The sequence below is a fragment of the Hypanus sabinus genome, chromosome 18 (assembly GCF_030144855.1).
Source record: "Hypanus sabinus isolate sHypSab1 chromosome 18, sHypSab1.hap1, whole genome shotgun sequence".
NCBI classification, from domain to species: Eukaryota; Metazoa; Chordata; class Chondrichthyes; order Myliobatiformes; family Dasyatidae; genus Hypanus; species Hypanus sabinus.
In genome coordinates, this window is record NC_082723.1 from 73,222,036 (window position 1) to 73,236,224 (window position 14,189).

The 14,189-nt window shown below is 47.3% G+C and overlaps 1 protein-coding gene across 10 annotated transcripts in view; it reads left to right on the top strand.

Annotated features, from left to right (window-relative positions):
• Window positions 1-14,189, top strand: part of arvcfb (ARVCF delta catenin family member b) — a 551,538-nt gene that overhangs the window by 368,422 nt on the left and 168,927 nt on the right. The window lies entirely within an intron of this gene.

Genomic DNA, 14,189 nt, shown 5'->3' on the forward strand with positions numbered 1-14,189 from the left:
CCAGGCGGAAATGACATCAGAGGTGCATTACCAAAGTCTCTCCCCGCGCGCTGGCTATTTGTGAGCCAGTTCGCCTGTGCAGAAAGTGGGTCACCACACAATCATTTAAAATAACAAAATTTGAAGCAAGTAGTCTCTCATTGTATTTTAAAAATGAGCCCTTGGCATGAGCTCAAGATTAATTTCATGGCTGCAAATTCAATTGTCTCTATTACTCCTTCCTCCAGAATTTTAAAGGTGTGTTAACTCCAAATAATCTCCAACATAATTTGCCTGCCACCTATTATTTGATCATAGTGGTTGTTAAAATGTGTCTGAAAGACAATTTAATTTTTTGTTTCCAGAACTGTAGACTGTGCATGTGCTTTTGGGCATCTGACAATATTCAATCTCAAACCATTACCTTAATTGTCTTGCTGACTTGATATATGGTACTCTGCAAAGGTCATGGATACATATATATCTCTAGGGCGCCTCAAGGCTTTTGCACAGTACTGTATTTGTCAATGCGGAGCAGCGAGCAAATTTGTAAATCTGGCGGGAGCAAAGGCTGTTGGGACTGGCGAATGTATACGCTGGGAGGTATGTGGTGGCAGCGAAAAAGTGCTTGGGGTGTGGGGGGTTGGCATGGCACACCTAGCCCTGAGACACCAGGTAAGGTAATTTGATTCCATACAATTGTCTGACTAATCTTTACAGAATTTCTCTGTGGTGCTTCCCACTCCCTCCCCTCTTCCATCCCCCTTTCCCAACTATGATTTCCCTCTCCCTGTTTCCTTTCCATAATAGAGACCCATATCAGAATCAGGTTTATCATCACTCACAAGTCATGAATTTTTTTTGCAGTAGCAGTACAGTGCAATACATAAAATTACTACAGTACTGTGCAAAAGTCTTAGGCTCCCTAGCTATATATGTGGCAAAAACTTTTGCACAGTACTGTATAGTGAAGTAGCAATTGCAAGATAAAGAAAATGGTAAAGGGGAGCAGAAACGTGGAAAACTACGTCCTGACAGAAAGTGACAGGGGTGTGGTGGTGGGGGGTAGGTAAGGGAAGTAGTGTAGAGTAGTAGAGATAGATGGAAAGGAATTTGGAAGAAAAGGTTATCCTGGGCTTGAGGCACAGAAATGTCCCAGTGGAATGTTAAAGAGTGCTGTGGGAGAATGGCATTATGGAAGAAGTTAGAATGACCTCTGCAAGAGTAAATTCATTCGGTATAGGAGAGAGTGTTGAGGAAAAGACTTCTGTTGTTTGGCAAATACGGGGAAATCTGCAGATGCTGGAAATTCAAGCAACACACACAAAATGCTGGTGGAACCCAGCAGGCCAGGCAGCATCTATAGGGAGAAGCGCTGTCAACGTTTCGGGCCGAGACCCTTCGTCAGGACATTCTGGGCAGATACTCGAGAGCACTTTTGAGGGAACAACGCATGATCTGGCAGAATAGATGAAAGAGAAAAGAAATACTCCACCAGTTCCACAGTGAAGATAGATGAAAGATTCTGTTTGCATTATCTGAAGAGGAGTAGGGAATGTTTCATCTAATGCTTTTTGAGTTTGTGATTAATATTTTCTGAACCTTTGATTATGGGACATTGATGTGTCTGAATTTCCTGCTGTATTAAACGTGGGGATACAATCAAGGAACTATCTAGAAGTGGGTTCTTTCCTTTCTACCTGTGCTGTACCAAATAACTTGCTCAGCCATAGACTGTGCAGCATACTGCCAAAGTTGTAACTATTTTAATAAGAATCAGCAGATCTGAAAGCAAGCCAAGATTTTGTGTCTTCTTGCATATTGTAGATTATTCAGAATAAGAAACTTTGTCATTGCTATGTCAAGATTTTTTGTTGCCTTTTAGCAAGTAATTCAGGATATCTTATTTGTGCAGATCAAGCACAAAAAGGGATATTGTGGTTTTGTGGCGACCCATTTCCTGGCACATCCGAACCGGCTCACAATTAGATAGCCTCGGGGGTTTGCGAGCACAGAGCTTTGGAGCCTCTGCGCCACGGGGGGCAGGTTGAGGGAGGCTTAAAAGTGAGGCTGAGGATTTCGAATAAAGTTTTTCCTTCGACTGCAGTTACCGACTCCGTGTTGTAATTTTAGCGCTGCGTGTAGCACACCGCTACAATTGGTGACCGCGACGGTCCAAACGATTTTTGGACCAGAAATGACCGACGCCGCCTCTGTTCATGCGGTTTCGTTGAAACTGCCGGGTTTCTGGACACAGCGACCGAACCTATGGTTCCAGCAAGCCGAAGCCCAATTCCACGTTCGCCGGATCACCTCAGAAGACACCCGCTACTACTACGTGATGAGCTCCCTTGACCAGGACACAGCGGCCCAGGTCGCGGAGTTCATACAGTCGCCCCCGGCAGACAGCAAGTACACGGAATTCAAAGCCCTGCTCCTCAGGACTTTCGGACTCTCACGGCGCGAGCGGGCTGCCCGTTTACTGCACCTGGATGGCTTGGGCGACAGACCTCCATCGGCTTTAATGAATGAGATGTTGTCTCTCGCCGACGGACACACACCCTGCCTCATGTTTGAGCAGGCATTCCTGGAGCAGCTGCCCGAGGACATACGCCTGCTGCTGTCCGACGCGGATTTCAGTGACCCCCGGAAGGTGGCAGCCCGGGCGGACTTGCTGTGGAACGCCAAAAAGGTCCATCGCACAGATCTCCCAGCCACGCTCCCGGCAACAAACCAGTCCAGGCCCGGCCGCGGAGCCCGCCAACCCCCGGCCCAATGAACACTGGTGCTTCTACCACCAGCGGTGGGGCGCAGAAGCACGCCGTTGTCGCCTGCCCTGCAAGTTCCCGGGAAACACCAGGGCCAGCCGCCGCTGATGGCTACGGCAGTTGGCCATCGGGATAGCCTCCTGTATGTGTGGGATAGAAGGTCGGGACACTGGTTTTTGGTCGATACTGGGGCTGAGATCAGCGTTTTACCTCCGACGAGTTACGACACCCACAGCAGGGCACCGGGTCCCCCCCTGAGGGCTGTGAATGGCAGCACAGTAAGGACCTATGGCACCCGTCAGGTGCAGCTACAGTTCGGCTCCAGCCAGTTCACGTGGGACTTCACACTGGCCGCCGTAGCCCAACCGCTTCTGGGTGCGGATTTTTTGCGAGCTCACAGCCTACTGGTCGACCTGCCCAGGAAGAGACTGGTACATGCAGAGACCTTTCAGACGTTCTCCCTAGGTGCAGCCCAAGTGCCAGCCCCTCACCTCGGCTCCATCACGCTGTCCGACAACGACTCCACCAGGGTCCTGGCGGATTTCCCATCGTTTCTGGTACCGCAGTTCACAGCGGCCATGCCCAGGCACGGCGTACAGCACCACATCCCGACCCAGGGACCACCCCTCCACGCCCACGCTCGGCGGCTTCCCCCGGACAAGCTCCGACTGGCGAAGGAGGAGTTCCAGAGGATGGAGGAATTGGGGATCATCCGGCGGTCCGACAGCCCATGGGCCTCCCCCCTGCACATGGTGCCCAAAGCGACGGGAGGCTGGAGACCGTGCGGCGACTACCGCAGGCTGAACGAGGCTACCACACCGGACCGCTACCCTGTGCCACACATTCAGGACTTTGCAGCAAACCTGCACAGCGCACGGATCTTCTCCAAGGTAGACCTCGTCCGAGGGTACCATCAAATCCCGATGCATCCTGACGACGTCCCTAAAACGGCTCTCATCACCCCGTTTGGCCTTTTTGAGTTCCTCCGCACGCCGTTCGGCCTGAAGAATGCCGCACAGACGTTCCGGCGGTTAATGGACGCGGTGGGATGGGACCTGGACTTCGCGTTCATCTATTTGGATGACATCCTCATAGCCAACAGCAGTCGTCAGGAGCATCTGTCCCACCTCCGTCAACTCTGCGCCCGACTGAGTGAGTACGGTCTTACAATCAACCCCGCCAAATGCCAGTTCGGACTCGATACCATTGACTTCCTGGGCCACAGGATTACTAAAGACGGGGCAACCACTCTGCCCGCTAAGGTAGATGCGGTCCGCCACTTTCCCCGACCCACCACAATCAAAGGCCTTCAGGAATTCGTAGGTATGGTCAATTTCTACCGCCGCTTCCTCCCTTCAGCTGCCCGGATCATGCGCCCCCTGTTCGCCCTGATGTCGGGTCCGAGCAAGGACATTACCTGGGACGAGGAGTCCGCTGCCGCTTTCGTTCAAACGAAGGAAGCTTTGGCGAACGCCGCAATGCTAGTACATCCCAGAATGGACGCCCCTACCGCCCTCACAGTGGACGCATCTAACACAGCAGTCGGTGGGGTGCTGGAGCAACTCATCGGAGGTCGCTGGCAACCCCTGGCGTTTTTCAGCAAACACCTGCGGCCACCCGAGCTCAAGTACAGTGCTTTCGACCGGGAACTGTTGGCGCTCTACCTGGCAATCCGGCATTTCAGGTACTTCCTAGAAGGTCGGCCCTTCACCGCGTTCATGGATCACAAACCGCTTACCTTTGCGTTTACGAAAGCGTCCGACCCCTGGTCGTCACGCCAGCAACGCCACCTGTCCTACATCTCTGAATACACGACGGATGTCCGGCACGTCTCGGGTAAGGACAATGTCGTGGCGGATGCGCTCTCTCGCCCTACCATTCATGCCCTTTCCCAAGGGGTAGACTTTGAGGCACTGGCAGAGGCACAGCAGGCGGATGAGGAAATTCCGAGTTACAGAACCGCAGTCTCGGGTTTGCAGCTCCAGGACCTTCCCGTGGGCCTGGGTGAGAGGACCCTACTCTGTGACGTCGCCACCGGCCAGCCCCATCCCGTCGTCCTGACAGCCTGGCGGCGCCGTGTTTTCGACTCCATTCATAACTTGGCGCATCCCTCCATCCGGACAACTGTCCGGATGGTTTCCAGCAGGTTCGTTTGGCATGGACTCCGCAAACAGGTCAGTGAATGGGCCAAAACGTGCATGCACTGCCAGACGGCCAAGGTGCAGCGGCACACCAAAGCCCCACCGCAGCAGTTCCATCCCGCACACTGGCGTTTCGACCATATTCATGTGGATATCGTGGGCCCCCTGCCAGTGTCGCGCGGAGCGCGGCACCTCCCGACTATCGTGGACCGGTTCACAAGATGGCCAGAGGCGGTCCCGCTCACCGACACCACCTCCGAATCTTGCACCCGAGCCCTGGTCGCCACCTGGATATCTCGCTTTGGTTTACCGGCCCACATTACCTCCGACAGAGGCACCCAGTTCACCTCCAGCCTGTGGTCAGCTATGGCCAGCCTTTTGGGGACTCAGCTGCACCACACCACTGCCTACCACCCACAGTCGAACGGGCTAGTGGAGCGTTTCCACCGTCACCTGAAGTCGGCCCTCTTGGCCCGCCTGCGAGGAGCCAACTGGGTGGACGAGCTTCCCTGGGTCCTACTCGGCATCCGCACAGCGCCCAAGGACGACCTGCACGCCTCGTCGGCCGAGTTGGTATACGGCGCACCCCTGGTCGTCCCCGGGGAGTTCCTACCAGCCCCACGGGGGCAAGAGGAAGATCCTGCAGCAGTCCTCGGCAGACTACGCGAGAAGCTCGGTAACCTGGCCCCCATACCCACTTCACAGCACGGGCGGCACCCAACCTGCGTACCCAAAGACCTGCAGAACTGTAAATTTGTGTTTGTACAAAGGGGCGGGCATCGGCCACCGCTGCAGCGGCCATACGAGGGGCCGTTTATGGTGCTCCGGAACAACGGGTCCACGTTCGTGCTGGACGTTGGGGGGAAAGAGGAGGTTTTCACGGTGGACCGCCTCAAACCGGCCCATGTGGACCTTGCGCAACCGACCGAGTTTCCGGCACCTCGGCGCAGAGGCCGACCTCCCGAGCAGGTTCTGGCCCAGACTGTGGACATTGGGGGGGGTGCATCGCTGGTTCTGGGGGGGGGGGTTATGTGGCGACCCATTTCCTGGCACATCCGAACCGACTCACAATTAGATAGCCTACGGGGGTTTGCGAGCACAGAGCTTTGGAGCCTCTGCACCACTGGGGGCAGGTTGAGGGAGGCTTAAAAGTGAGGCTGAGGATTTCGAATAAAGTTTTTCCTTCGACTGCAGTTACCGACTCCATGTCGTAATTTTAGCGCTGCGTGTAGCACACCGCTATAGTTTGATGCTTAAAAATAAGGTTTAACTAAAAGCCATTGCACATCACTCTCTATAGGAGCATATTGGATTAACAAGATCTGCAATTTTAGAGCTTTTTAGTAAGTGCAGTTATTTTGGTATGCAGCAGCTGTAGTCAAAATCTGCAGATGCTGGAAATCCAAGCAACACATAAAATGCCAGAGGAATTTGGCCCAAAACGTCAACTGTACTTTTTTCCAAAGATGCTACCTGGCCTGCAGAGTCCATCCAGCATTTTGTGCGTATAGTTATCGTCAAAGTTCCTTGCATTAACAGTTTTCACATTCAAGAACCTTTTTTTTGTTTGGCCAATATAACTTTGAATATCAGCAACTTATTATAGTTTCAAATGGGTTTAAATCAGAGGTTCTCAACTTTTTTATGCCATGGAGCACTACCATTAACAGAGAGGTCTGTGGGCTCCAGGTTGGGAGTCCCTGGTTTAAAGAGATTGCGTGCAGTGCTGGGCATTTGTGTGTGTTTCTTAAATAAAGTAAATGGTTTGGGGAAGTCAGTGCGACTTTATCTAGCTTAATCCCAGAAATGGTGATTTGTTTAACAAATATTTCTACCCTTACTCTAACCCTAATTTCTTTTCCTAAGCAAATGCCTGTTCAGAGGTCTGAAGCAACAGTACAACCTTCTTTCAGTTTTGGCATGTGATTTGCTTTAAATTAACCCATCCATGCTATTAAATGGCCAAAAAAAAGGAGATTCACCTATTTGATTTTCTGTTGGCAGTTCTGGAGAACGAGAGAATGCTGTTGAACTGTTCTGCCTGCCTGCCTGCCAAAGGGCAACACAAGGTACATGAGACAACAGTTGAAAGGAAGTGCAGAATGGGTAATACCTGTTGACCTTGTCAGTGTGGTCACAATCCAAAAAGGAAAGGAAATATCAGGTATCATCTGACAACTTTGCCGTAACGTGAACAAAGTCACCAGAGAGACACTGAAGCTAGTGGATGTGGAACTATTTTATTCAACAAAAATGAGCAACAGGCATCCTGACCTAATGTTACATGATATTTTTATATGCTAGAGATATAGCATATCAGGCTATATCAGGTACAGGCTATTCTTTTGTATAATGTGCTTCCTTACATATAGTTTTCACATACTTCCTTCTTTGCACCCACACTCCAGACACCCAAAATAAATGTTGATCACTATTGTCTGGTTTGCAATCAACTCTAGTCCATGGTTCCAGGAAAACTAGTGTTGAGGGGTGCATTTTAAATTCTGTCTCCAATCCACATTCATGTCTAAAGCTGGTGAAAATAATTTTGCTATGTAGCCTAACTCCAAAATGTGCCCTAACAAGCTCCACTGAGGAACTTTGACCTGCTTGACTGTCTGATGCATTTTGTTTGTTTTGTAAATCATCCCGATTGTCATTTGCTTAATTTCCCTCTCAGCCCAATGTCCTGATATGTCCCTGTATCCCATCATGCTCTGACCAATCAAGAATCAATCAACCTCTGCCTTAAATACCTGGTTTCCACAGCCATCTGCAGCAACAAATTCCACAGATTCACCACCTTCTGGCTAAAGAAATTGCTCTTCATCTCCATTCTAAATAGACATCACTCTATTCTGAGGCTGTACCCTCTGGGTCACAGACTCTCCCACATCCACTCCAAACTTCTCATGGTGTCCTTGGAGTCTTATTAAGAGTCAACATCTCCTGGTTTTTACACAATTTTTTTTGTGGTGCTGATGCAGTACAAGGCCTCTGCCTTTTACCCCATCTATCTAACCTGACTCCTTATCATTTCCCACTCAACATTCCCACTTCCCCACCCTCTTTGTATTAAATTTAAGTTCCTACCTTTCTTTGGGTTTCACTGGATAATGAGCGATTTTAAGTTAGTGTATCTGAGAGATGCTCTATTAAGCATGTGCGATGCCCACTACATAAATAATCCCGGTGTTTATTTGTTGACTATTCATCAATGGATTAGGTTAGGGAAATTAATAGATGTTCGCACTTTCTGCACAAACAACAATGTAACTACGTTGACCTCGAATTCTTCTGTTTCCTCTGAACCAATACTCACTCAGACCTCTTCTCAAATTTGTAACCCCAATATAGGGGATCTCCCATTGGCTGGATGATCTATCCTTGCTTCTCTCAGCCCCTGGCATAACAGTTCTTCTTTGAGATGGTCAGTCTCCGGAGTTGTCGTGCCTTTGCATTTGAAGCTCATTATTTTAAACACTTATCATTTCAAATGATGAGCTTCATTCTTGTTGGCTTGAGGTCATCTCTCTTTCTGCCTGTTATGCTGCTGGTGATTAGGGCAGCAAGAAAGGTCCTCCATTTCTGTCTGTCCTTGGCCATCTTCTCTATTGTGCCCCAGGTGTGATTCAGGGTCCTCATTCCTGTCTCTACGTTACAGCTCCAAGTCGTTTTTGGTCTCCCGCGTTTCCTCCGCCCTTCATGGATCCAGTGAAGTGCTATCTTGATGATAGAGTTGGCCTCTCTTATCAGGTGCTCAATCCATCTCCAGAGTTTCCTCATGATGATTGTGGCTGCATCCTTTTGGTGACACCAAATGAGTAGAGTGTGGTGGGAGATCTTTCTTGGCCTGAAAATATGGAGGATCTTCTGGAGGTTCTGTGGAGTGAAGACAGTTTGGTATGGTCATTCTATCGTGCGCTGGGATTCTGATCTGTATGAGATTGTGGGCAGAATACAGCTCTGGTATAGCTTCATCTTGGTGTGGAGACTGTGTTTGGTTGTGGTCATCTGACTGACTATAACAGCTTCTTATTGTCTCTGGTCCAAGAGCTACACAACTTCATGCCTTGGGGACTTCTGTTATTCTCTTTGACTCTGGTTCAAATCAGTCAAATTAGATCCCCCAAATACTAGACCAAAATAATGAGATTATTTCTGTAAACTTGCCATTGTACTCGATACACAGCTTATCTGAGAATAATTTCGGGTTTAGCAGATCAATAGCAGAAACTCCTTGTGTCCACATTGATTTGCTCTGATTTGATTATCCTTGAGTAAGTTCTCAAAGTGTTCACAAGATGGATGCTACAGAGCAGCTTCACAAAATGGGAGCCTCCATTCCTTCAAACACAAGGCAGGAACAAAGACAATTGGTTTGTTTACTTTCACTGCCCTTGGCCTATTCAAGTTCAATGTTTTCTTCCATGTTTTAATTCCTCCATGGCCAACATGTTGACCAGGGTAAACATTGTTAAAACACAAATGTGAAAAACACGTTTTGATTAAAACAAAATGGTATTCATTCCCATGCTGTGAACATTACATCATCGGAGCAAGAGAGAAATATAACAGTATTGATTTTTAGCTCTTTGTTTAGTAATACAGCACAGAGTAGGCCCTTTGGCCCTTTGAGCCACGTCGCTCCAGCAACCCCACAATCCCAATTAAACCTAACCTGATCACAGGACAATTTACAATGTCCAATTAACCTAGCTGGTTCATCTTTGGACTGTGGGGGAAAATGGGAGCATCGTGGGAAGCCTCATGCATTCCGAGGGGAGGGCATATAGAGACTTCCTCCAGAATGACACAGGAATTCTGTGTGAAGTATAGGGGTGCAAGAAATCGGTTTGAAGAAGCATTCTTTCCAGATATTATTGGAGCCGAATTTGACAGCTCAGACATAAAATGGCCCTAGATTCACTCCTGGTACAGTTAGGACAGCAGAACGCCTCTGTTCTTGCTCTTGGGAGTATTTTTTATATAACCTTGACTTGATAGTCACGGCCAAATAGATACAAGTATGTAAATTTTGGCAATTGAATACCTTTGTTCAGCAGTTTGCAGTGTGGGTGGAGTGGGAAGGGGACCTGTTCCTTTAGTTCATTTGAAGAACTGCATCTGCCCTTGAAAGCTGACACTGTTGCTTTGCAAGTTGCTGACTCTGTTTATCAGGAGTCTTAGTTACAATTGCTTGAATTTAGTAACAGTTCAAATGGAAAGGGAAGATTGATATAAACATTCAATTAAGCAGTAAATGTAAAGGAACTTCCCCATTCCCAATTCAGCTAAGCTCTTGAATGATTTTAAAAACGTACTTCTGTATTCTTTTTATTGGACCAAATTTATAAATTTATGCATATCTAGTTCTGGGGGAGAAAGTGGCTTGATTCTCATTCTGTGGTGGTTTGAAATGTTCCCAAACTATAGGCACAAGTGAAGCCAAGTTCAATTTGATTATTTTGACTTCAGTTCCTTGCACCAAAAGCTACACCTGTCTCTTTTGGCGGCAGCTGTGCTCTGCCTAATTGCGAAATCAATGCTGCATTGTTGGTGATTTTCTGCATTGGACGTGTCCTGAGTCACTAGCAGGAACTCAATCTTTTGAACATGGCCTTCAGCAAAGATGAGACATTGAATTGAGCTGAGACCCTGTGGGCAGAAACAGTGCTTTCTGGACTAATTCCGATAATCACCAGCTGAAGCTTAACTATTTCATTTCACTGATTCTAAATATTGCTAGTTTAAATCTTCACCTTTAGCATCCGTTTGTAAAGAATTGAGAACTTCATGAAGAGGGCGGCATGGTAGCATAGTGATTAACACAACACTTCACAGTACTGGTGACCCGAGTTCAATTCCCACAGCTGCCTGTAAGGAATTTGTATGTTCTCCCGGTGACTGTGTGGGGTTTCCTCTGGAAGTTCCTGTTTCCTTCCACAGACCAACGATGTAGCAGTTGGTAAGTTAACTGGTGGTTGTTAACTGTTCCGTGATTGGGCTAGCATTAAACTGGGAGATTACTAGGCAGCATGTCTTGAACGGCCTATTCCATGCTGTATCTCAATAAAATAAAAATAAAAGTCTGTGGAGTGCATAGTTCCCTGAAGGTGGAATCTCAGGTGGATAGGGTGTTGCTAAGGCCAAATTTGGAGTATTGTGTACAGTTCTGGTCACCGAATTATAGGAAAGATCTCAACAAAATAGAGTACAGAGGAGATTTACTAGAATGTTACCTGGGTTTCAGCACCTAAGTTACAGAGAAAGGTTGAACAAGTTAGGTCTTTATTCTTTGGAGTGTTGAGGGGGGGACTTGACAGAGGTATTTAAAATTATGAGAGGGATAGATAGAGTTGACGTGGATAGGCTTTTTCCATTGAGAGTAGGGGAGATTCAAACAAGAGGACATGAGTTGAGAGTTAGAGGGCAAAAGTTTAAGGGTAACACAAGGGGGGGGGGAGCTTCTTTACTCAGAGAGTGGTAACTGTGGAATGAGCTTCCAGTAGAAGTGGTAGAGGCAGGTTCAATTTTGTCATTTACAGTAAAATTGGAAAGGTATATGGACAGGAAAGGAATGGAGGGTTATGGGCTGAGTGCAGGTAGGTGGGACTAGGTGAGAGTAAGTGTTTGGCACGGACTAGAAGGGCCAAGATGGCCTGTTTCCGTGCTGTAATAGTTATATGGTTATAGTAGTGAATTAAAATCTTGCCTCTTCGGGTTCAATTAAAAGACTGCACTTGACTTTAGTACAGATTAAAGGTTTTGTAAATTTCATGTGCTCAAAATTTATTCTGAGCTAGAGCTAAGATTATTCACTGAGAAAGAGTGGAGGGAGTTGGACAAAACGTACTTTGTGATAACATTGCCACAAGAGAATCAGAATCAAGTTTAATATCAGTGGCATATGTCATGAAATTTGTTTTGTGTGTGCGCGTGTATGTGTATATATGTACAGAGGCCACAGTCCTGGAATAAATGCAAAACTTCCATGTGTATGTCAGGAAGGTGGTCCCTAAGGACAACCTGCTTGGAGAATACCTCAGACAGCAGGCAGGGACATGGAAGTGGGTGAAGCAGAGCCGGAGGACCACAGGTCATGGCCAGGACAAGCCACTGCATGGGATGAACCATCACCAGATATCAGAGGTGGCTGACATAAGAAAGTGCTACCAATGGCTGGAAATGACAGAGCTGAGGCACAACACAGAGGCTGTGCTCATGGCTGCACAAGAACAGGCACTCAGCGGAAAAGCAATAGGAGCAGGGGTCTATCACACCAGGCAAGACTGTGCAAGGAATCTGCTGAAACTATCCAGCACATAGTAGCAGGGTGCAATGTGCAGGCAGGGACAGCACACACTGAACGGCGCAATCAAGTTGCAGGAATTACGTACAGGAACATCTGTGCTGAGTATGGATTACTCACTCTACTCACTGGAATCCAGACAAGAAACACCCGAGAAGGTATGGAGAATGACAGAGCTCAGATCCTGTGGCACTTCCAAATATAGACTGATGAGCAGGTACTGGCCAGCCAACCAGACATGGTAATCCTGGACAGGAAACAGAAGAAAGCAATAGTAATAGATGTGGGAATCCCAAGTGACAGTAACGTCAGGAAGAAAGAATATGGGAAGCTGGAGAAATACCGGGGCTTGAAAGAGCAGATAGAAAGGATGTGGGAGGTTAAAGTCAGAGTAATCCACTGGTGATGGGAGCACTTGGAGCTGTGACACTTAGACTGGGAGAGTGTCTCCAACAAATCCTGGAGCAACATTTGAGATCATGGCCTAGAAGAGTGCACTACTAGGACATTGTGCCAAACCCTCAAGTTCCCATGCCTCTGGTAGAGGACCTGAGATTGAGGGAAAATACATGTGCAAACCACCCGGGGTGAGAAAAAAAGTGTGTATGTGTAAATGAGCGTGTGAGAGTATGTGCAGATGAGTGTGTGAGAGTATGTGTAAATGAGCAAGTGAGAGTGAATGTATACACGAGTGAGAGTGTGTGCACGTGCGAGCCTGAGTGTGTGAGCCTCAGTGTGCACGAGTGTGTGTTCGTGTATATATAGGTGTGCATATGTGCTTGTATTTATTTGTATGTGTGTGTGTTTAATTAAGAAAATAGTGAGGTAGTGTTCATAGGTTCAATGTCCATTCAGAAATTTGATTGCAGATGAGAAGGAGTTGTCCCTGAATCATTGACTATGTGCCTTCAGGCTTCTGTACTTCCTTCCTGATGGTAGCAATGAGAAGAGGGCATGTCCTGGGTGATTGGAGGGGGTCCTTAATGACGGACACCTCCTTTTTGAGGCATTGCTTCTTGAACATGTCCTCAATGCTGTAGAGGCTAGTGCCCATAATAGAGCTGACTGAGTTTACAACTTTCTGTGACTTACTTCGATCCTGTACAGTACACCCTTTCACCTGATACCAGATGGTGAATGCTCTCTCCTGTACATCAGTAGAAATTTGCAAGTGTATTTGGTGACGTACAAAATCTCCTCAAATGCCTAATGAAATATAGCCACTGTTGTACCTGCTTTGTAGTTGCATCAATATATTAGTTCCAAGTTGGCCTCAAATAGTGACAGCCAAGAACTTGAAATTGTTCACCCTCTCCACTTCTGATCCTAATTCTGATTCTGAAGGATAAGCACAAGTTGTGTCCTCATCCTTCAAACAGTTCATCTCTCACTGTTATGGAGTGTTGAATACAGTTTTAAGGAAACAGAATGTATATTTCATCAAACCTGGTAACAGATAAGGAGGAGTCTGAAAATTGTTATTTTGTAAATAGTATTTGAGTCAAGACAGTAAACATTCCATAAATCACAACGTGCCTGCATGCATCGAAAGGTTCTCACTACACTTCAAGTGTGTATGGCATGTCAAGGTCAATAAACCATTTTGTTGATAATACTGGCTGGTCTGCTTTAACCTGTCACTTAAGTGTTGGTCCTGTTTCCTGCTTTCCCCAATTTTATTCATCTCCCTCTGTCTTTCTGTCTGGCCATCTCTGTTTTTCTATATCTGTCAGTCTCTCTGTCTCTGTTTATCGATATACCTGTCTATTTCTATGTCTGTCATTCTGTGTCTATCAATCTCGATTCCTCTATCTATCAATAGATGTACACAGCAAGGAGCAGGCCCTTTCAGTCCTTTGAGCCACACCACTCAGCCACCCCAATTTACCCCTAGCCTAATCACAGGACAATTTACAATAACCAATTAACCTACCAACTGGTATTTTGCACTGCGGGAGGAAACTGGAGCATCCGGAAGAAACCCTCGTG